This window comes from Molossus molossus, unplaced genomic scaffold (assembly GCF_014108415.1).
Source record: "Molossus molossus isolate mMolMol1 unplaced genomic scaffold, mMolMol1.p scaffold_m16_p_16, whole genome shotgun sequence".
NCBI classification, from domain to species: domain Eukaryota; kingdom Metazoa; phylum Chordata; class Mammalia; order Chiroptera; family Molossidae; genus Molossus; species Molossus molossus.
The window spans coordinates 27,094,159-27,119,100 of NW_023425351.1; the positions used below are offsets into that span (position 1 = coordinate 27,094,159).

Sequence of the window (24,942 nt, forward strand, 5' to 3'; positions counted from 1 at the left end):
AGGCTAATCCTACAGATGATTATTGTCATAAGGTCATAAATGGAAGAGCTAAGACTTGAAACCCAATTTATCTGACACCACAGTCTAAGCTTTGACCCCTACATTATTCCATTACCCAACAGTTCTTAAACAATTTTATACCAATGAATTTAAGGAACAAAGCAATATCCAATGCTGCCGGAAGGTTTTATGAGCTAAATGGAGTTGTTGTTTGCAGTCTATGCTACACCACATGGGATGATCATCTCTCTCTGCAAACTCTCATGTGGTCACAAGCGTGTGTGTTGCACTTCTAGGCAGGCTTCAGTTACAGTGGCCAAATGATGTGGTTATTTAGCAATATCTATGCTGGCCTAACACTTTGTAGTTTTTTTCCATTTTAATATGCATTATTTCATTTGAGGCACATAGTCACCCAGTAGGGATATATAATATTAATTGGTACAGAAAAATACATTCACTTCAATGCAATGAATGCTCATGGAACATCGACTTACACCATAGGTGACTTTTTAAAACAGGCCTAACACTGTGAAGAATAAGCCCAAAGAAGGAAGTCCCGTTCTGGTGAAAACAAGAAATCACTACATATAGCCAATTTTATTTTTTCCTTTGTATGATCATCTATATAGTTTCTAAAGCATCTAACTCAGTACCAAATTATATAGCACATTCTTTTTTAGCCCACATGGTATTCTTTCACAGAAAAACACCCTCGTCTTACGAACTTCTAAAATGTTGCTCATTTTTTCCCATGGTGCTGTTTTTCAAATACAGACATAAATGTTTTTTTAAATCCTCACCCTAGGATATTTTTCCATTTATCTTCAGATAGAGCAGAGGGAGGGAGAGAGGGAAAGAGGGAGAGGAAGAGACGGAGAGAGGGAGAGAGGGAGAGGTCGAGAGACACATCGATTGGTTGCCTCCCCCATGACCTGACCAGAGCTGGGGACCAAATCGAAACCAAAGTACGTGCCCTTGACCAGAATCAAACCTGAGACTCTTTGATCCAAGGGCTAATGCTCTAACCACTGAGAAAAACTAGCCAGGGCCAGATATAAATGTTTTTAAGATGCCTTTCAAGAATTCCACACTAGAAACAAGGTTCTTTCTGCCTACAGAAACTATTGCTGGTAGCAGAGAACAGAAAACAGTTTTCTTTCAAAATGGAAAGAAAGAAAAGCAAAGGGGGGAAATGAGTAAATACAACAATGAAAAAAGATAAATAAAAAGACATGGAAAGAGCCCTGGCCAGTTTGGCTCAGTAGTTAGAGCGTCGGCCCGCGGACCAGAGTCCTGGGTTCGGTTCCCGCGAAAGGCACATACCTCAGTTGCAGTTTGTCCCCAGCCCCAGTTGGGGTCGTGTGGGTGGCAGTCAATGTGTCTCTCTCACATCAATGTTCTCTCTCTCTATTCCTCATTTTCTTGCCCCCCGACCCCGCTCTATCTGAAGATAAATTCAAAAAAATGTCCTTGGGTGAGGATTAAAAAAAAAAAGACATGGGAAGAGCCCTGATCAGGTAGCTCAGATGGTTGATCGTTGTTCCGATATGCCAAAGTTTCAGGTTTAATCCTCAATCAGGGCACATACAAGTATCAACCAATGAATGCATGAACAGGTGGAACAATAAATCAATATCTCTCTGTTCCTCTCTCGCAATCAATAAAATTTTTTTTAAAAAGACGTAATTGTGTCAACAATAAAAATAAATTTTTTAAAATAATAAAGTAATACATTCCTCACTCTTCATTCTTTAACTATCCTTTTGTTTTTCTTTTAGCACTCATTAATATATAATAGGCACATATAATTTACATAACATAATACAACATGCATTCAATAGATTGTTGTTGAATATTGTTTGAATGAATAGTACAAAAAGTAAAAATAAAAAATTTTAAAGACATTGAAAGATATTACCCAGTGAAACCATTAGGTGAAAGGGCCCTAACAATCACCATTCATTTTAATGAAAGACGGAGGGGAGGGGCCGAGTGGGCAAGAGGTAAATGAGCAAACGCTTAATGAATTACCTGAGCCTGCCCCTCCTCAGGGAAAAGGGCTCGAACAACAGTTACTAAAGCTAGGAGCCTGTGCCTCTCTCTCCACCAGCATCTGCGCCCTCCTCACTGCCAGCCTCAAAGGCCACAAGATGGATTTCCAGCCTCCCAGCTGAACCTAAGCAGATTCCAAAGATCCCATGAGAGCCCTCACACCACCAAAGTGCTCCTCACCAAGTTCTAAGGAGAAAGTGGTACCTAAAAAGTGAGGTCTCAGGACTTGAGGGACCCAGGTTGCTCTAAAATGGTAAAAGACTGGAGGGGAGGGAGGTGACATTTAGAGTACTGGTTCACAGAGTTCCTATAGCAGGATCTGCATAATTTCTAACAATATTACACTAAGAAATAATAATATAAAGGATGCCAAATGTCTCCATGTGAACTAGTTAAAATATGGCCTTAGTCACAGCTTAGTAAGAAAGGCCTCAAGGCTCAGATATTTAGCCCAATATACAAGGGCCTTGATAAGAAAAAAAAAGTGTGTCTAAGTGTGTGTTTAAAAATGATAGTTGTCAACCTAAAATTTACAAATGGTTTTTATTCTATCATGAGGTTTTAATTCTTTATTATTTTTCCCTAAGCACTCAATTCCAAATTGTATTTCCATTGCCTGCATAAGTACACATCTATAAATAACATTCACAAAACAAGCAAGAAAAACACTCTACAAAATTAAGCAGCCATTGGTGGGTGTGTGTGTGTGTGTGTGTGTGTGTGTGTGTGTGTGTTTAATTACTTGGAAGCTTGGAGTACTTATTAAATGCTTGCTGTTCTTTTCTAGAATTCTGATTTTAGCAAAGATGGAATCCCAGGAGAACTCTAGTGGCTACAATTCGCACACTTTGGCAGAATACTAGTCAAAACTTGGACCTTGTAGTTCTGAGATAAGGACACCTTTTATCCCTAAATGTGCTAAAGACTCATAAAGGCAAAAGGCTCATGCAGAATAACAGTGCTCAGTACACTCCTCACCTATGCACAACCACCTGTGCTGTAACTGACCAGCACAGCAGAAACCTGTAGTTCTCCTAATGGGAAAGAAGAGTTACCCAATCATGTCTGACTTGATGCGCAACTTTCAAACACAACACCAACTCCTTGGGTGACAAGGAGGATTCTTTTCCAGATATAAATGCAAGTTACTAGAAAGAAGCCCAGATTTTCCTTCAACCATCACTATTCCTTTAATACAAACTACTAAAAACCTTCTCATTGCCCTCTTCTGTATGCTGACCTTGTTTCAGTTTCTGTGCTTCATTAAAAGGCACTGAATACTGTTTTGAAATAAAACAAATTCAAAATAACAGCATTTGAGAGGTTAACGTGAAAACTTTTGTGCCGATTTCTGAAGCTCTGTGGGAATAATGGTATTAAGCGTTACTATTTTTCTCCTTTGTTCCCCAGGAGGTGGAATGCATTTCCAGATACAGTGAAAAGACTACCAACAGAGTAACAGTTACACCAATAACATATATAAATAGGACTGCTGAGAGTATAACATAGATTTTGGAGTTACTGCACAGAGGGACCAATAATCACAGTACTCCAGCTTTTAGTAAAAACCAGTTCACAGGTACAAACGGTCTTAATTTAAATGTGTGATCATTAGTTTCCATGCATTAACTAGTACCATTCAAAGTGTTTGAAAATTCACTCTGTAAAATAATCACATATCTGAATGTTAAGGATTTAAAAAAATATTTCTATTGACTTTTAGGAAGAGAGGAAAGGAGAGGGAGAGAAACACTGATGTGAGAGCAAGACAATGATTGGCTGCCTCCTGCAATGCCCCCTAGCAGGGCTTGGGCAGTAGCCTGGGTATGTGCCCTGACTGGAATCAAACCAGCAACCTTTCAGTGTATGGGGACAACGCCCAACAAACAGAGCCAAACAGGCCAGGGCTAAATGTTAAAGATTTTTAAAGGTATTTTTTAAAAGGAACTGAAGTGAAAACCTTTTTTTTTGGTGGTGGTACGTGCCCCTAGCAGGAACCGAACCCAGGACTCTCTGGTCTGCAGGCCAATGCTCAACCGCTGAGCCAAACTGGCCAGGGCTGAAGTGAAAAACTACTAAAAATACCTCACTGGAATGAAAATAACACAGATACCAATAAAACATGCCCAATCCATACCAAGATTTCAACATATCATTCCCCAAAATCAACACTGCTACAGCTCAATATTCTCAACTATAAATGACATTTGACCAATATTTCTAGCTCTAAAAATCTATGACTTTATGAATTCTACATGTTTCATTATGTGCAAAATACTGTTAAACAAAAATAGATGTTATAGAAATGAACTGAAAATAAGATTCAGCAGAAGACACAGGCCTCTGCTCTCAGGAAGATTTCAAATGAAGACAAGAAATGAGACAAATAAGACAAGAGTTTAATACTAATGTTATAACACAATGCAAGGTATGACAGCTTATATGCTAAATGGGACATTGAAGGAACAGTAGCAACAATTTCATCAAATGTAAAATAAAAGCTTGCTGGCTTGTTCTGAAAAGTTAAATGAGGCCTAACCTTCTAACTGTGAAGCATGCATAGATTTGGTTAGTCAGAAAGGCTAATAGTGCCACCAGCAAGGAACACTCAATGTGGCTAAAGAAGTCTGGCTAAAGTACTAGGCTCATGTTCATGGCAAAGAGGTTATAAAATACACTCACTGTGAACCAATAGGCAATTACAAGGCACTGAAAAGTTAAGGGAGGCATGAAAGGTAGCATTTTAGAAAGCTTAATCTCAAAGGGGAGCAAGGGACATATTAGATGAAAGACCAAAAAAGTAAAATGGTACATAAACAAATAAGGTAGAGAATACCGGCATTATTTAGATTTTTTAAGTCAAAGAAAATCTACTGCTGAAGCTAAAGTAACTGCTTATCTATATCAATGAAATTTATCAATTCTACTTTTCTTATAAAACTGATTAAGTATGATTTAGACTATTTTATTAAAACCTTTTCCTATATTTCTAAAGTATCACATAATGAACTATGTTTGTGTAAAAAAATCTCCTTTAATTTAGCAAAATTAGGACAGTTGTTATTACTGGTCCTAAACCTCTCCCAAAAGGAAATAAATGCTGCTTCAGAGTTTGGGCACTAGAAGAAATCATTTATTGGTCAATGTAACTAACTCCTCCCCAAACTGAGCAATGTGCTTTGCTACTCCCCTAGGAAAGTCTAGGTATGTACCCCATAAATATACCACAGAAAAACTAAATTATTATCTTTGAAATAATGGCTACTAAACTAAATGTGTAAAAATCATGAAACATTTTCCAAAAATAATAAAGTTTCCCAAAAAGAAAAAAAAGGTTTATGATGTTCTTCATACTTTCCATTTCTGTCCCATTATATTTAATTTTTTTCATATTTAACAGCATGCCTAAAATAACAAATCTAACATTTTAAATGCTTTATAATTTTTATTATTAAAAAGCACAGATTTCACTTGAAACTCAGTTCATTTGATACACTGGTTTATTCTAAAAAATTTCACACAAATTCAATTTTTGTAACTCAAATAGTAGAAACATCCTGGAAAGATGTCCATTTAAGGAAGTCAGTGCTATAACAAATTCTTTTCTAAAATTGAGATACACCAATGTATAGTGAACATCAGCCCAGATTAATGTTTTCCTAAATTGGGATTTTGTATTTTCTTCAAGTTTGCCCTTTTTAGATGGTACTATAAAAACTGGCTTAAACGTAGCATTGAAATTACTCCCATCATAATAGATCAGAAATGTGATATATTGGAGTGTAGTTTTCAGAATAGTGACTGTATGATGCTGAGTAGCATGGACCCAATCAATCAACGGCAAGTTTCACTGCTTGCTCCCAGCTGCAGGAGGCCCCGGCTCATAGCAGCAGACACACAATCTTTATCATCATCCTTCAGTTTGAATCCTGCATCTGTCAATTAGTTTGAGATACTGCCACCCATTCCAAATGGTGGATGTATGCGTACCATAGACAAACAGGGGTTGCTATTACCTACCTCCTAGGAATACTGTGAAGTTTAATGAGACAACTTGAATGAAGTTCTGGACATATAGTAGGTCCTTTCTGTCCCAGGCTCTTTATATTTCTGTTTTCCCGATAAGTGACACAAGAAGCTACAGACTGTTAAAAGGAAAACAGTGCCTCATTCATCCTTTTGTCAGGATTATAAATGGAATATTTTTTAAAATACACATAAAAGGTGACAGCTATGAAGAGAAAACAAACAAATGCCAAATATTATGTCAGAAAATTTCAGGCCTCCTTTCATGGAGCTCTCTCGAAATTATTTCCCACTTACGTGAGGCTTTATATTTTAAAGAGTAACAACTATGGCCCTAGCCACTGTGGATCAGTTGGTTGGGCATTGTCCTTCTCTAAAAAAATAAAAAATAAAAGAATAACAACTACAAAATAAAAACTTATTCTACTTCCATAAGTACCTATCCTACTTCAAAAGAACCTTATTTTTCCTTGATCTGCATTTGTTAATATCATTTCCACAGTGGATTTGTGGCAGCTAAAAGAATGACTTAGGAGCCCGTCCAGAGTGGCTCAGTGGTTGAGTGTCAACCCATGCACCAAGAGGTCGCCAGTTCAATTCTCAGTCAGGGCACAGCCCAGGTTGTGGGCCAAATCCCCAGTGGGGAGCATGCAGGAGGCAGCCAATCGATGTTCTATTTCATCGATGTTTCTATCTCTCCCTCTCCTTTCCTCTCTCTCTAAAATCAATAAAGAAAAAATGTTTTAAAGAATGACGTAGGAAGTAGGAGAATGGATACACTGAGTCTTAGCCCACCTTCTTCCAAATGCTATCATTTAATTATGACTGTGGTTCACAGCCAAAGCTGCTTCGCCTGGACACATCCTACAAGAATGTGTTTCACATGCAAAGATCAAATCCTCCGGAAAAAAAACAAACTTTTATAGAAAAAATATTAAGGTGAACACATCTGCTTCTTCCCCTTGTATTACTTATTTTTTGTTTCTAAGAAACACTATTGTAAAGAGTGAGGGAAAAGAAAACATGAAAATGACAAAGGGGAAAAAACATACCCTAAAGGAACAGAAGTTACAATGAGAAACTCATGATAGAAAGAAAATGCAGGATGATAGTCAAACAACTTAAGAAAGTTTACCAGGAATAAATGGTGTGGGGATCAACTTTTTAAAACTCTAGAGATTTAAAATTATTTTACAAATCTAAATAAGCTCACAAGACCTTTATTGTGCTGGGTAATGATATATGTGCATTTAAATTAGTTACATCAAGAAAATAAAAGAAAGCACAAAAATGTAAGTATACTTAGAACTATTAAAATGTACACTTAAAATGGTCAAGATGGTCAATTTTATGTCCTTTTTTAACCACAATTAATAAAAATGTATAAATAAAATAAAGGTAAGGATTGCACAGAACAATCTACGATTCTTACACACTTAAAATGGAGGCCTCAAACATTTAGGAGTTCTCTTTTAAAACATACTGCTTAATTTTATAGGGAAACAAAACCAGGAATTTCACTTACAAAGATACTAAGTATTAAGTGATTTCTAGAAGTTCCTAATATAATAAGTCCTCACCACTATCAACAGGTTTCCCAACTTTAAGCCATAGGATATATATATCCAAACAATTTTCTCACTGGCTAACTGACATAAACAGGAGTTAAGTTCCTATGTCACCTCATCTACGTGAGAATGAACAAATGATGTTATTCTAAGACCTCATAAAAGGATAGATATCTTTCTATCTTGGCTGTCAGTGAAAACTTTGATCCTGTAAATATCCTGTAAATACTAATTTGTAGAGTTGGGGTTTTTTGCTGTGTGTGTTTTTAACTACATAAAAGCAAAGATACTACACTTGGGGAAACACATCAGTCCCAAGAGGACACAAAAACTACTGCAGCTTTTTAAATATATTCATTACATTGGTTTCCTCAAAACCCTGAAAAGGAAATTCCCTATCACTTCTGGCCAACATCATAGGACCTCTTAAGAGAGGTATTCTAAAAACTGTACGTTTTTGCAAATTCATTATTAGAGAGTATAATGTAGATTCCTTTAATGTTAAATTAACAAGTAAAACCCATTAGATTGAAAAATAATCGATTTTCACAAATGTGTATGTATATATATGTAATTTTTTTAACCCTAAGTTATCAGAAAAAAACATTTTATTAGTCTTAAAATTATATTAACTGAATTCCATTAAGAAAAATAGAAATATTAGTGAGCAACATTACCGAGTTAATGAAGAAGGAAAATAAAACAAGGGGGACATAAATATACATAAGGGGTTCATTCATTTCGAAACCCTACAGATTTTTTAAAAAATTCCAAGCAGAACTTAAAACAGTATTTCTGGAAACCAGATTCTGTTCTAAAACTCTAGAGAAGCTCAAAGGTTACCTACCCCAACAAAAATCACCACTAAAATTCTCTGTTACTGGAAAATAAAAGGAATACTATATTTAATACATCATGTGTGTGGTAGGGAGGGGGAAGGGAACAGAATTCACTCTTTCAGTGGGTATACCTCTGTCATTTAAAGAAGCATCCTAAAGCATGGCTGCATCAAAGCATATAGTTTATGAAATATACAATATGTACAACTATGTGCACAACAAACGTGTTTGATGAATTTTAACAAATAGGCAACAGATGTGTGTTACTACAGCAATTAATATAGAGAACATTTCCATCCTTTCAGAAAGTTCCTTCATGACCCTTTACAGTCAATTCCCCACCCCAGTCCAGTCAACCACTTGTCTGATTTCGATCACTATATATAGCTCAGATTTCCTGTTCTAAAACTTCAGATAAATGGAAACATATAGCATGTATCTGGCTTCTTTTGTTCAGCCGCATAATTTTTTAATGATTTTTTATTGTTTTTTTAGATAAAGGAAGGAAGAGGGAGAGAGAGTGAAACATCAATCAGCTGCCTCCTGCACGCCCCACACCGGGGGACCAAGCCTGCAACCAGGGCATGTACACCCACTCGGAGTCAAACCAGTGACCTCCCAGTGCACAGGATGACGCCCAACCAACTAAGCCACACTGGCCAGGGCCAGTATAACATTTCTGAGATCCACTCATGTAGTTGTTATGATTATTACTAGTTTGTCCTTTTTTATTGCTGAATAGTATCCCATTATATGAATATTACAATTTATTCAATCATTTACTCTGTTGATGGACATTTGGGTTTTTCCCAGTTTGGGGCTGTTTGAATAAAGCCACTATGAACAACCCTTTTTGTGGACATGTGCTTAATTCCTCTTAGATACATGGTGAATAATATGGTAACTATATGTTAAACTTCACAGGAAACTTTCTAAGAAACTGCCAATTTGTTTTCCAAAGTGGTAGTACAGTTGACACTCCCACCAGCAAACTGAGATCTAGTTTGCTTCACATTCTCCCCTATACTTGGCATTGTCAGTTTTAATATGTTTAGCTATTTTATTTCATTGTGGCTTTAATTTGCATTTCCCTGATGGCTTGTGATATTGAGCATTTTTTCATGTGCTGACTGGTCATTTGCATACCTATTTTTTGTGAAGTATCTAGGTCTTTCAAACATTTGAAAAACAGGGTTGATTACTTGTTACAACATTTTTGTTAAGTTGTAACTCAAGCTAAGTTATAAATCAAGAGTTCTTTACATATTCTAGATACAAGTCTTTTGTATTATGAATATTTTCTCCCAGTCTTGCCTTTTCATTTTCTTAACAGTTTCTTTGGAAGAGCAGATGGCCTTGATTTTGATGAAGTCCAATTTATCAGTTTTTTATTTTACAAAATAGTGCTTTTTGTGTTCTAAGAAATACTTGCCTATCCCAAAGTTGGTATGATTTTGTCCTGTTTTCTTCTAAAACTTTTATATTTGAGTCTAAGAGGCATTACAAATGACATTGTATGAGGATAAAGTCAAGAGGTCGAGGTTCATATTTTCCCATACCAATATCCAGTTGTTTTAACACCACTTGTTGATCAAAGGGCAAACTGACCATTTATGTATGGGTATATTTGTCAGTTCTATTCTGCTCCATTGATCTAGATATCTTTCATCATGACAATAACACACTGTCTTGATTCTTGAAGCTTTAAAATAAACCTTGAAATAAGATAGTGTGAGATTTCCAAGTTTGTTCTCCATTTTCAAAATAAATCCAGGCTCTCCTAGTCTTTCATTTTCACATGAATTTTAGTACCAACTTATCACTTTATATAATTTTTTTCTCTCAATGCTGAGTCAAAAAAATAAAAGGAGCTTGGCAAACGATATTAAATATATAACCTCATTTTAGTTCAATCAAATCTATAAATAAAAGTACATGCAAAAAAGAAACTGAACCCATACCCTGGCCAGTTTGGGTCAGCGGTTAGAGTATCAGCCCTCAGACCAGAGTCAAGGGTTCAATTCCGGTCAAGGGCACGTACCTCAGTTGAATTCGGTCCCTAGCCCTGGTCAGGGTCATGTGGGAGGCAACCAATCGATGTGTCTCTCTCACATCTATGTTTCTCTCTCTCTCTCTCTACCTCTCCCTCCTTCCCACTCTGTCTGAAAATGAATGGATAAACATTCTCGGGTGAGGATTAAAAAAAGAAAGTAGGAAACTGAACCCATATACAAAAATATGTAAAAGAATTCTCTCTAAAGGGTGAGATTATAAAGATTATTTTTCTTTTTGATGATCTTTATTTTCCAAAACTTATAACTTTATAAGGAAAAAGGTATATATAATTAATAAGCATAGCCTTTATAACTTAAGTAGGAAAAAAAAAAGTAACTGATACTCAGTCATCCTGTTTCTCATCCTTAATCTCATATTTTATTTGTAAATGTAAAAAAAGGTATAAAACGATAAACTACAAACTATTAACTCTTCTCAGGATTCATGATATTGGCAAGAATAATGAAGGAAAGACTTTCCATTTTTATTTTATATACTTCTCTAATGCCTGATTGTTGTTACAATGACCATATTTTATGTATTTAAGAAAAATTAAAATATTCACCAATAAAAATAAAATATACGTATGCATGATATTAGCTGAATTGAAGAACACATGAGAAGATCGTCCTTGAGGAAGGCTACCCAACTCTATGTTTGCTATTTAAATTCTGAGTTCAAGAAAAGCCTTTTCTTGGCTAGGAGTTTGCCTGTGGCACCAGGTAGAGATAGCTGCTTCAGAAAATCCAAAACAGATTGATCGTGTGTCACTGGGAATCAGAAGCAACCAGAATACGTTATTTCAATAACTGACAAAAATAGCTAGAAATTAAAACTGTAGGTAAAAATAATGAGATTCAGAAGATAAAGAGCTATAATCCAATGTGTGGAATAGAAGTGTTAAATGTAAACAACATCCTAGGCAACTGTGCCCTTACTACTGGTATTCAGCCCACATTTGGTGATATTGGTTCAGATTTAGGGACTTCAGTACATCAAAGATGAACCTGTTAGAGATTCTTACACACCGAGGGCAGTCAACTAGCTCAGGTGTCAAACTACCTGGAAGTCACAGTACTTTCTGAGGAACTCTGCCCTTACAGAACATCATGAAATATCAATATATATAATTCCACCCCATGAACCAGAAACCTTTTATTAGCAGAAAATAAGACCACACTACATACATGGAACATAAAAATTTTGTACATTCATGAAAAAGGCAGCACTGGTGAATTCAGCGTGAGATTTCCAACTAATGTCCATTTGCTCTTTTCATTTCCACTTTATCACCAGACAAGTAATAAGAGTCACCAAAAACTTAAGAAAAATTTATGGGAGAAGAATCTTAAACTGAGAAAATTTTATCCATTAGCTTCTTGGAAAAATCATCCTTCCACTCAATTTGAACAATGAAATACCACACTCCGAGGGCACATTGTCTGAGAGCCATTATTCCGTAACACACAATAGTGAAGATGGCATGAAAGCAGAAGCAGGCAAAAGAGGAGAGTGTTTCCAAATACAGAACTCAATGACTATGTTACGATACTCACCAGGAGGCACACTATTATTTCCTATTTTCAGAAGAAGCACCCTCAAATTTAAATAGCCCATTAACTGGTCTCCTTCAGGGAGAGTAACTGATATTATCATATCTTTCTAACTTTTCTGAGCAGAACCTACAGTAAAAAATATATATATGTTTTAACCCTGTCCAGTTTGGCTCAACGGTTAGAGTGTCAGCCTGCGGTCCACAAAGACCCAGGTTTGGTTCCTGCTAAGGGCATGTACCTTGGCTGCAGTTTGTCCCTGGCCCTGGTTGGGTCGTGTGAGTGGCAGCCACTCCATGTGTCCCTTTCACGCCAATGTTTCTCTCTTTCTCTTCTTCTCTCCCTCCCGCTCTATCTGAATAAAATGGAAAAATGTTCTCAGGTGAGGATAAAAATATATATATATTTCACACAGTGACCCAGGCCATACATAACACACAGGAGCACATGTGCACAAGTGCCTACACTAATACTTGCCTATATGTTGTGAAGTGCACTCTGAAGTTTTTCTATTATATTCTCTAATTCTGTTTTTAAGCTGGTTATAACCTACCAAAGTGATAACCAACTAATGAGACATGACCAATAGTTTGAAAAATCCTATTATAGAAGCAAGAGAGAAGGGGATGAATAGATGTAACATCTTTGAATTCATTTAGATTATGAAACAAGTACAAACGCAACATTATTTTAAAGGTCTCTGATTGGATGGTTTATTTTGTACTAAACTTCCATAAAAAATGGAAGTATATGATAAAGTACATAACCACTATGCTGTGTACCTGAAACTAATATACAATAATATTGAATGTAAGCTATAATTGAGAAATAAAATTTAAAAAAACAGACCAATGAAATTCAATTTTCATAGACAAAGGCAAAATTTACTCACCCTTAGCCCAAGGTAGCAGTGTTACAGATAAACACAACACTTATTTAATACTAATTCCTGTCAAAATCTCATTCAGGTGTATCTTTAATCTTCAGTCAGGGACTCCGGGCCATGCTGGGAAAGAGCAGCCGGAGAGGTCAATCTCATAGTCACTGGTGGTACCAGCGCTCAGCTGGCCTGCTCTTGACCCCTGGAGCATCCCCCAGGCTTCAACTAACATTGATGGCACACATGCAATCATCAATCTAAATTGTGAAAAATATATATTGATTTTCCACAAATGATGATGATGGCTTTTTCTGCAGTAAATGTGCTTATACAATTTTTTTTTCTATACACCAAGACTACGATCAACACCAAGAATAAAAAAGTGCTTTATGTATTTATTTTTAAGACATATTAATCAATCAAACTCCCTAATGAGACAAAATCCACACCAAAATATAACCAAAAAATGATGAAGCACCTCTTATAATTCTTACATTGTGGGTGACATGTATTCCTAAAGTCCTAATTATAAGGAAACTTTAAAAAAAAAAATCAGACTATCTAAGGAAAATCTTATTTCCTATTTATTAGAAATCTATAATTCTAACACATTAATATTTCCTGAAATAATAATTATTTTAAAAAGAATACCACCATATAGTGGATTTAATAAGGCATAAATAAATAAAAATTTAATATTTGTGTTACATTTATTGGTAGTATCTAAAATGTCCATTATAAAGGATTAAATCTCTTAACATTCCCCATATCTTTAATCAGTTGGGCAATTTTGAGCCATCTTGCTAAGCAAAACAGGTTGAACAGCTTCTTTAAAAACAACAACAAAAACCCCTCACCATATATTTTCAAATAAAACTGTCTTTTGTGCTACTGCCTGATGAACTGGAATTTCTGGTCTAGAATTCCAGGCACTGAATTGAAAAGAACGTTTTCAATTTCCATAGTACTGCAAGTGGAAATATGTAAATTAGTTCATGGACAGAATCATTAATTTAGATATAAAGTAAAAACACATTAATTGAGCACCAAAAATGTGACAGTTCTTGCACAAAATTGAAAATGAGACAGCTGCTCCCACTGAAGTTTATAAATCTAAATTAAATGGGCAAAAAAGCAGAGAATTTTAATTCTTCTTATTTTCCAAGGAAATGGCAAATCCAATAGTCAGTGCTTCAATCTTTAAACTAATAACGGTGTGACTCTGATTTCCAAAGCCGATATTGGCCTAATTATCAGTGCCAAAATCATCGTTCAGGTTTGGGTAAGAAGCACAAAATGTTGACCCAAGTTGAAACCACAAGAGATCAAGTAAAATGGATTCCCTCTGGTCTCCATTTCCTAGAAGATTTGGGTCAGTAACACAGCCTTAACAGATACTGCTTACACTCTGTAGCAACAATCTTGAATAAAATAGCCACAAACTGATTCTAAATAAGACCCAAATAATTATTTAGCAATGACTAAATATACAGACCTGCAGACTCTAGTTACTGTGAAACATTTTAACATCATTGTATATATTATAAAATTGTGTAAAATTTTTATTTATGGATTTTAGAGAGAAACATCAATTTGTTATTCTAGTTACTTATGCATTCATTGGTTGCTCCTTGTATGTTCCCTGAGGATCAAACCCGCAACCTTGGCGTAACTGTATGACGCTCTTACCAACTGAGCTACCGGGCCAGGGCTTATAAAATATTTTTTATATGTCGGGGGGTTGGGGAACACAGCTAAAACATAAATAAATAAATAAATAAATAAATAAATAAATAAATAAATAAATAAATATTTAATGTTGAAAATTTGACAGGAAAATTTGGCTCTATGTTGAGGGACATAGAATCATATAGAAATAAGAAGGCATTTTTGAACACTTACCCAATGCCTTTAGAATGTGGGCGGATCCACGCATGTCTTTACATAGATAACTGAAGTAGAATCCAAAATGAAATGGGGCAGAGGGGACAGATTGTGGGGTGGAGGTCCATTTTATTTTCAAGGGAGATGATTCATGGCTTTTGGTAGAATCTCAAAGGGATCTGGCAACTCCAAAAATAATGTTGCCGGCTGGTGTGGCTCAGTGGATTGAGTGTTGTCCCACTGACAGAGGTCCCAGTTGTATTCCTAGTCAGGGCACAGGCCTAGGTTGCGGGCTCCATTCCCACTAGGGGGTGTGCAGGAGGCAGCTGATTGATGTTTCTTTCTCACATCTGCTTTCTATCTCTCCCTTCCTCTCTCTCTAAAAAAAATCAATAAAACATATTTAAAAAAATGTCATTGGTATCTTACTGTAATCCTCTGAGGTACTATTTCAAAAAATGAGAAAACCGAGGCTCAACAAATTTAAAAATCTTTCCCAAGGTCAACAATTAGTAAAACAACAACAAATGAGAATGAAAGTTATTTTTGTTCCAAAGTCCCTGCTCTTTTAGCTTCTATGCTAAAAAAATGACAACATAAATTGAAGAAACCATTATTCGGTCAACTTTACTAAAAGCAGCCTAATGATGATGACTACAGTAATAATAGTGAACCTTTATACAACTCTATGTACCAGTTACTGTTGTCAGTGCCTCCTTGAATCCTCACAATAACAGAACCAAACAGCAGACACCATTATCATTATCCCTACATAGCAACTGAGGTGGGGGGCAGAGCTGGGTTTCGGTCTATGTCCTTAACCACTGTGGGAGCTAACTTCATCAACTGAGGACCAGTGATTAAAGCAGATGGGTACAAAAATGTGGGAAGAAGCTTTCCCCAGATAAATTTGATGATTTAAGCAGTATTTTACAAAATAATTATTAGATACTAATTCCTCCTTAAGCTAAAATGTAATACCATGTAAGCCTAAATTATCAAAAATAGTTTTAGGAAGAATTTTCTGGTTCCTAAAAAATTTGTATAAACTCAAGCATTAACCCCATCACCTACCTAGCAAATCTTCTTTCATCTTCCACTATAATATTTATTTTGAATCCTATATTTTAGATATGTTTACTAAATAGGTAGAGTGTACGACCAAGGAAGAAAGAATCAGAATTCTCAAAATTCCTAAGAAAAGATTTATCAAATGGTTTCATAAAGTCTTTTCAGTTCCCTGACAGAAATATCCCTTTTCTATGCATGGGTCTAGTTAAAAATACATTATTGCTTGATGGGGTCAGTAGACTGCCTATTTTCCACATATCAGTAATTCACATTATTACTGTCATTTTATCTGTTTCTACCCCAACCTTAGTTGATTGGGGACAGTTACTATGAAAAATGGTCTGCATTTACTGGATATACATAACACATCTCAAGAAAAAAAAGTCGTCTTTGTGCCAACTAAAAATCTTAATAAGTTATACATTAAAATTAGCAAGAAAACAGTAATTTGTCTTTATCCTCTATACAAATCTTTGAGCAACTAAACTTTTGATTCTATCAATTGTTTCCTTATAATGATTTAAGTACTAGCTTGCATAGCAACTAAAACTCAAATAAAGATGACCAACAGCTGGTTACAGATCAAAATGCTCTTTTCTCACATTAAACTTCAAACTTCCCATCAAAGGATATAAAAGTGTCAATGATTATGACGTTTATAAATAACTCACCAAGGTTAAAAAAAGTGTTTTGAATATGCAAACGTGAGTACTTAACACATGGCTTATGCCATCTATAAATAAGATAGGAAACAAGTGTCAAACAGATTCTTGATGTGAGAAAAAAATGAACCGTCAGTAATGCCTTCAATCAACTGCATCCTAAACATTAAATAGCTGATTATATGTACAAGCTTTAAAATTACCTTTTAATTTCCATTTTATTTAGCAGAGTCAAATGAACTACCACTTACCTATAAACTTCATATAACTTTTTTTTAATTACATTTATTGGGGGTGACATTAGTTAATAACATTATATAAGTTTCAAGTGTATAACTCTATAACACATCATCTATATATCCCATTGTGTGCTCACCACCCAAAGTCTAGTCTCCCTCTATCACCATATATTGACTCCCTTTACCATCTTCAAGTTCCCCCCACACCCCTTCCCCTCTGTTGTCTGTGCCTAAGAGTTTGTTTTGTTCATTCATTTGTTGCTTTCTTAAAATGAGATCCTACTAGGTTTCAGGATTTTAGGACAAATGTAATTCATTCTCTCTCTCTCTCTCTCTCAAGGCAAATTCTAGTTCATTATCTATCTTCCCCCTTCCCCTACTTTAAATTACAATGGTAATGAGCACAAATTAAGACTCATTATCACAAAAATTCATTTTCAAACTAATTTTTTTCATTCAGTCAACAAATTAGTTAGCATCTACAAAATGCCGGGCACTGTGCCAGACCAGAAAGACAAGATTCCTGCCTTCCAGAGGCTGACTTTAGTGTACAATTATGCGGGCCTTGATTTAACAGACTTTAGATTTAACGGACAAAATCTCTGGTTCATTTGTTATATGTTAAAATTAACAGCCTGTTCATTTAAAAATGCTTTTAACCAAGATGTATTTAAAATTAAATTAACAGGTTATTTTTTTGGTTACTAATTCATAATTCACTGTTATTTTTAACAGATTTTAGCCTATAAGCCATATGTTGGAAAAAACACTATAGTAATATCTATAACTATAGTTGACATATTTAAATCTAAGAGTCACCGCTCCTAAACAAAGTTTGGTGGCGAATGATTAGCATGTGATCACACCACACTGCACAGTTATTGGTTCTGTTATTGGGTGGCGTGACTTTCTGCATCAGTTTTAGCGCATGTGGGCCAATGTTCCCACGTGCCCTAAGCCGTGCCCCAGCCTTGTGCATTTGTTAACTCAAGGTGACTAGTGAATGCACCCATTTATTAGACCTATTCACTATAAATTTAAAGTTACTGTAATACATACAGAAAACTTTTCTGTGAAATTAAACTTTTCATACATACTTAATTTTAATTACACAAATATGTCTACATTAAGTAAAAACTGGTAAACTAACTAATTTGATAATTTTTTAACATATACACTCAGGAAACCTGCTTTATTATATAACAGACTTTCAGCTTTGACAGACAACCCGTCCCCAATATTAGTCCATTTTATCGAGCTTTTACTGTATTAGTTTCATGTCTCCCTCCCCAAGACTATAAACCTGTTATCATTCTATTATTTTACTATGAAGCAAAAATTTTAAATGGTTGAATAGCTCAAGATTTTATTCCTTCACTCAGCATTTGTTAATTCATAGATAACACATAAAAGTCTATTCTTTGCCCTGGCCAGTTTGGCTCAGTGGTTAAAGCGTCGGCCTGCGGTACAGAGAGACCCGGGTTCGGTTCCCGCTAAGGGCACGTACTTCGGTTGCAGTTTGTCCCCGGCCCTGGTTGGTCGTGCGGGTGGCAGCCACTCGATGTGTCCCTTCACGTCGATGTTTCTCTCTCTCTCTCCCTTCCTCTCTCTCCCTCCCACTCTATCTGTACAAAAAATGGAAAAATATCCTCGGGTGAGGATAAAAAAAAAAAAAAAAAAAAAAAAAGTCTATTCTTTATAAAACCGCTTAATAGGAAATGACATATCTGGGATTTGCTTCAAAATACTTGATAAGGGGTAGTCAGTCGGTAAAGGTACAAAGGAGTTGATTCAAAGAAGTTCACTATATTATTCAATCTACTTTTACATAGGTTTCAACTTTTCCATGATTTTTTTAAACTAAAAAGACAGCCAATACAAAATAAAAATAATTGCAGGAAGGCGCAAAGAAAGACAGCACAGTATATTTCAATGAACTTTATTTAATCTACCATGGGATCCTGAATCTTAATCTTAATTATAAATATTAAGTATCCATTACTTCAAACTTCTCAACTGTTAAACCAAAGAAAACAGTACTGATCTATTTCACTGAAACTATATTAAGACTCTGTGATAAAAGTTATTACAGAGAATATAATGCTAAAGTACATAAGCACTAACACCAATCATGAGAAAGTATTTTCTCATTTTCTTGTCTAGTTGAATAGGTGAAAGGGGGCTGTTACTGCAACATCATACAATTACCAAGTGCAAAGTAGTAGTTCAAGTGTTATGTAAGTTTATAGAGGTGATGACAGAAATGTAAAACTGAAGGTGAGATAATTAAATATGTTGTGTAAGGGTCAAAGCTAGATGATTTTAAAAATATATGCCCTGGCCGGTTTGGTTCAGCGATTGGAGCATCAGTCCGCCAACCAGAGTCCCAGGTCTGGTTCCCACTAAGGGCACGTACCTCAGTTGCAGTTTGTCCCCTACCCTGGTTGGAGTTGTGTGGGAGACAACCACTCGATGTGTCTCTCTCACGCTGATGTTTCTCTCTCTCTCTCTTCCTCCCTCCCTCCTTCCTCCCCTCCCACTTAACGTCTTAATGGGAGAATAATTAAAAAAAAAAACATATATATATATATATACTTAACACATTTACTTGACAATTCCCAAGAACCTCTAATGCTCTCATTTAGAGTCAACAGCTGGTCAAGATAACATACAGTTTAAGCTCTCACTGCCATATTTAAATGTGCCATAACCATAACAAGTAATATTTGCAACAGCATTTTTCAAATATAATAAATATAGCATTTAATCTATATTTTCTCATTTACTTTTGTTGTTGTTGTTTAGATAGAGTGGGAGAGAGAGAGAGAGAGAGAGAGAGAGAAACATCAACATGAAAGGGACACATCGAGTGGTTGCCACCCGCACGACCCAACCAGGGCCGGGGACAAACTGCAACAGAGGTACGTGCCCTTAGCGGGAACCAAATCTGGGTCTCTCTGGACCGCAGGCCGATGCTCCAACTACTGAGCCAAACCGGCCAGGGCTCATTTACTTTTTTTAAAAGAATTTTTATTGATTTTTAGAGAGAGAGATAAAGGGAGAGGGAGCAAGAGAAACACAGATAGGCTGCCTAGTACGTACCTCCGACTGGGGATCAAGCCCACAACCCTGGCATGTGCCCTGACCAGGAATCGAACCGGCAATCTTTCGGTGCACAGGAGTATGCCCAACCAGTTGAGCCACACCAGACAGGGCTTCTCATTTATTCTTCCCAAGATCAGGTGAGTTAAGTGAGTTAATGAGAATATTATTAAAAGATAAGAATCTGCCTATGCCTCCAACTCATGAGTAGAGAAGACAGGGCTAATCCCAAAATATCTACATTCAAATTTCTCACTTTCCAATATCCCAAGCCGTGGTTGCTGAAAGAGTTTATAATTAGAGATAAAAAACCTAAATACATAAGGGAAAAAAATTAGAACACGAGATAATCTATCAATAGCCAAATGTGTTGTCTGGGTAATAAGTATGTACTGGTAAAGATCAGGAATGGGCCTAGGCTATTGGAAAAGGTCTCTTAGAAGCATAAATGTCACGTAAGCCAGGAGCAGGTCCCCTGGCAGAAGTACAGGGATAGCTTTCCATCTCTGTAGAACATTTTCATAATCAAGAAATATCATAATTTTAACTGGACTATTTAGCGAGCTGAAATAAATGGTTGTAAAAGCATGCAGTGAGGCTTACATTTAAAGTACAGATTTTTGTCCGGCCGATGTGGCTCAGTGGTTGAGCATCAACCCATGCACCAAGAAGTCACCAGTTTGATTCCTGGTCAGGACACATGCCCAGGTTGTGGGCCAGATCCCCAGTGGGGGGCATGCAGGAGGTAACCAGTTAATGTTCTCTGATTGATGTTTCTATCGCTCTCTCCCTCTCACTTCCTCTCTCTCTAAAATCAATAAAGAAAAAAAATTTTTTAATAAAAAAATGAAGTATGTATTTTAAAGGAGGGACAGCTGTAAAAAAAATTAATAAAAAGAAAAAAAATAAAGTACATATTTTGCCCAGCAAGGAAAAAAAAAAAAATCAACAAAATTAAAAGGCAACTCTACAGAATGGGAGAAAATATTTACGAATCATATGGCTGATAAGGGGTTAATATCTAAAATATATAAGGAAGTTACACAATTCAATAACAACAACAACAAAAAAAATCCAATTAAAAATTGGCAGAAGTGAACAGACATTTTCCCAAACACAACATACAAATAGCTACCAGGTACATGAAAGGGTGCTCTACATTACTAATCATTGAGGAAATGAAAATCAAAAGATTTGGAAAGCTATTTTTCCCATGAGGACATACAATGGCCATGAAAAGATGCTCAACCTCACTAATCATTAGGGAAATGCAAATAAAAACCACAAGGAGCCATCACTTTCACACCTTAGGAAAAAGATGAGAGATGACAAGCACTGGTCAGGATGTGGAGAAAGGAAACCCTCATGTACTGCTAGTAGGACTGTAAATTGTCATAGCCACTACAGAAACCAGTATGGAAGTACTCCCTCCCCAAATAAATATAGAACTACCGTATGATCCAGCAATTTCACTCTTTGGTCTATACAAAGAAAATGAAATAACTACGTTGAAGAGATCTTCCCCCATCCCAAGCCCTCCCATATTCTTTGCAGCATTGCTCACAATAGCCAAGACAAGGAAACAATCAATCTAAAGACCCCTGGACAGACAAATGGACAAATAAAACGTAATGAGCCCTTGCCTGTTTGGCTCAGTCAAGGGCACATACCTCAGTTGTGGGTTTGATCCCTGGCCCCGGTCAGGGTTGTGAGGGAGGCAACCAATTGATGTGTCTCTTTCACTTTGATGTTTCTCTCCCTCCCCCCCGCCCTCCTTCCTACTCTAATCTAAAAAAATCAATGGAAAAATATCCTCAAGTGAAGATTAAAGAAAAATGTAATGTATACATACAATGGAATATTATTCAGCCATAAAAAGAAAATCCTGCCATTTGCAACAACATGGATGGACCTTGAGGGTACTATGCTAAGTGAAATAAATCAGTCAGAGAAAGAAAAGTACCATATTATCTCACTTATATGTAGAATCTTTAAAAAACAAAATCAACTTCCTGAAAAAAAGATCAGATTGGTGGTGGCTCGGGCAGGAGGAGGGTGGCATGGGTAAAGTAACTCAAAGGTACACACTTCCAGTTATAAATAAGTCCTGTGGATGTAATGTACAGCATGGTGACTATAGTTAACAATACTCTATTGCACATTTGCAAGATGCTAGGAGAATAAAACTTAAAAAGGTCTCACCATCAGAAAAAAGCAAAAAGTAACTATGTGATAATAAATGTTAACTATACTTACTGTTGTAATATACATATATCAAATCGTTATACATTTTAATGTATAATGTCTAAATGTTGTACATCTTAAACTAATACAATGTTATGTCAATTGAAAAATAATTTTAGTATATATTTTGTTTTGTTTCAACAAAGAAGAAAAGGAACAAAGAGGTCCTGGCCCCAAGGTGATGAAGTCACGAAGTCCAGGAGACACTAATGTTCCCTGCTGGGAAAGCATGAATACTTGTTGCTCCAGGCATACCAACAATATCTAGAAAGCAAAATGCAGCTATTAGATATACATTTGCTCAGGCATTCCACAAGATGAACCAGGGAGTTATCACATATTTTAGCACATAACATTACTGTTGAGCCAAACTTTTTTTTTATTTTATCCTTACCGGAGGACATTTTTCAATTTTTTGTTCAGATAGAGTAGGAGGGAGAAAGAAAGAGAGAGGAACATCGACGTGAGAGAGACACATGGAGTGGTTGCCACCCACACACCCAACCAGGGCCGGGGACAAACTGCAACCGAGGTACGTGCCCTTAGCGGAAACCGAACCCGGGTCTCTCTGGATCGCAGGCCGATGCTCTAACCGCTGAGCCAAACCGGCCAGGGCCATAACATTACCTACTCTGAATGAAAATTGAAGTTTATTTGTAAAAATTAGTCTGATCAAAGTCAGAGCAAGGATGTATTCTTTTTCAACAGACCAAGATAGCAAATTGGTGTGTACCAATTGATAAATTACTAATGATATCATGTGCTCCAGAAAGGTTATTACAAATGATCCAAAAAAGCAGTTTGTTCCCCAGAGACTCATCTTCTCACCCTGACTCCCTGTAGGATCAGCTGTGTTAATAATAATGCTTTGCAATTTTATAGCACTTTTCCTGCTAAAAGCTCAAATATGAGTTGATATGGCACATCACAAACTACACAGATGGCACTCCACAGTTTCCACAGCTCTGACTGCATAGCTCATTTGACTTACTAATAAATGTTCCTGTCTCAAGATTAAAAACAAATATGAAAAACTAAGGAAAATGACAAAAAGACAGTGAATTTCCATACTCTATTCAGTGACATCTGTCTGAAAGGGCAAGACTAGCAGAGCACCCAAAACATAACTTCCTTCAGCTGCTGTGCACACAGGTGTGCACCTCCAGAAACATTCTGCCAAGCCACCAAGCTGCTGGGAGATGAAGAGAGGGCCAAGCTATGAATGAGGCTTATCAAGTTTATTCATATATAGTCACCCACAGAATGGAGGCAGCCCAGGGGCCCAGCCCACATCACAAATCTAAACCTAAGCTTGCTCTTACAGGAAACACCTGTCAAGGAAACCTAACAAACACTGATCACAACCCTCCAACTCAGCTTTAGCCAGCTCACCTTACTCTAGAAAAAGTAAAATCTGCTGGCCTTAAAAGGAAATCCTCCACCTCCTACCAATCATGCCTGTTTCATGAGTTGCCCCTTCTGAAGCTAAAAAAAAAAAAAAAAAAAAAAAACAAAACTCTCCCTTGCTCAAAATCACCTGAGAAGAGCACTCTACTGCTTGTGAGGCAATCCACGGACTGTTTTCTCAAACTCAGTACTAAATTATCTTAATTTTGTCACTTGTCATTTTGTATAACAGTGTTACTGGGATTTATAAATCATACTTAAATTGAACTCTTTTAAAAACCAAACAGTTTGCCCTGGCCGGGTGGCTCAGTTGGTTGGAGCATTGCCCTGTACACCAAAAAGTTTGTGGGTTTGATTCCCAGTCAGGGCACATACTCAGGTTGCAGATCCCATCCCCAGTCGGGAGAGTACAGGAACAACCGATCGATGCTTCTCTCATATCAATGTTTTTCTGTTTTTCTTTCTCTAAAATTCAGTAAAACATAGCCTCGGGTGAGGAATAAGTAAATGTATAAATACATATATACCTACATACATGAAAACAGTTTTAAACAGTTATATTGTGTATGTAGAGGTGGACTACAATCACCCTAGAAATTTCCTTAATGCTCTTCACAAATGCTTTGCTCATTACTAGTAAGAGAAGGCATTTCTTTCTTTGAACTTCATGAACTTCTTTCTTTGAACTTCTAAATGTTCTTTACTGGTAACTATATCCCATCCATCCCTGTAGATCTGAAAATCCCCCATTAGGGAATTAATTGAGCTATATAAAGTTTTCCATTGTCTCAAGGTAAATCAGTAAACAGCATTTGTGTAGTAACCACGTGCAAATACAACTGGAACAAGCCAGATCTTGAAAAATTCAGACAATCAACTTATTCCTATGGAAAAGAGAATTCTTACTGATGATCAGATATAATTAAACTGCATAATGAAGATCAATGAGGTAAAGAACAGCTATAGAGACACACTTTCCTTGGTGATTCAATGGTTTTGTAGAGTCTACTTACAGGATTATATTCAAGCTCCAGGAAAAACAAATACATGATTTTGGTGAATTACGTCCAACCATTCTTAGCAAGAGTTTCATTTTTTTTCTGAGAAAATTATTGTATATTAAGCCACATTCTGGACTAATCAAAAATAACATTCAAGTCTTATGCTGTAATTTTCTCAAAAGAAAGGGGTTTAAAATTATAATAATCAAAACCAGTCAAGTGATTCCAAAACTGAGGTCCCATTAGATATTTCTCTGAAAAATGTAAATATAATCTTTGTAGAAAACACCACTGTCCACTTCTAAAACCAACACTTAGATATGTCAAACAAGCATTCAATCTCCCAGGTTAATGAA

At 36.2% G+C, this 24,942-nt stretch overlaps 1 protein-coding gene across 17 annotated transcripts in view; it reads right to left on the reverse strand.

Annotated features, from left to right (window-relative positions):
• The window catches only part of NCOA2 (nuclear receptor coactivator 2), a 300,567-nt gene that overhangs the window by 246,979 nt on the left and 28,646 nt on the right, over positions 1–24,942 (reverse strand). For 15 of the 17 annotated variants that reach the window (XM_036264339.1, XM_036264340.1, XM_036264338.1 and 12 more), the window contains exon 1: positions 6,076–6,713. The exons of 1 other annotated variant lie outside the window; for it this stretch is intronic. The gene's annotated coding sequence lies outside the window, so the exon portion shown is untranslated. Of the gene's footprint in view, positions 1–6,075; positions 6,714–8,496; positions 8,530–24,942 lie in introns of those variants that run through there. One more of the 17 variants, XM_036264325.1, reaches the window with a different exon arrangement.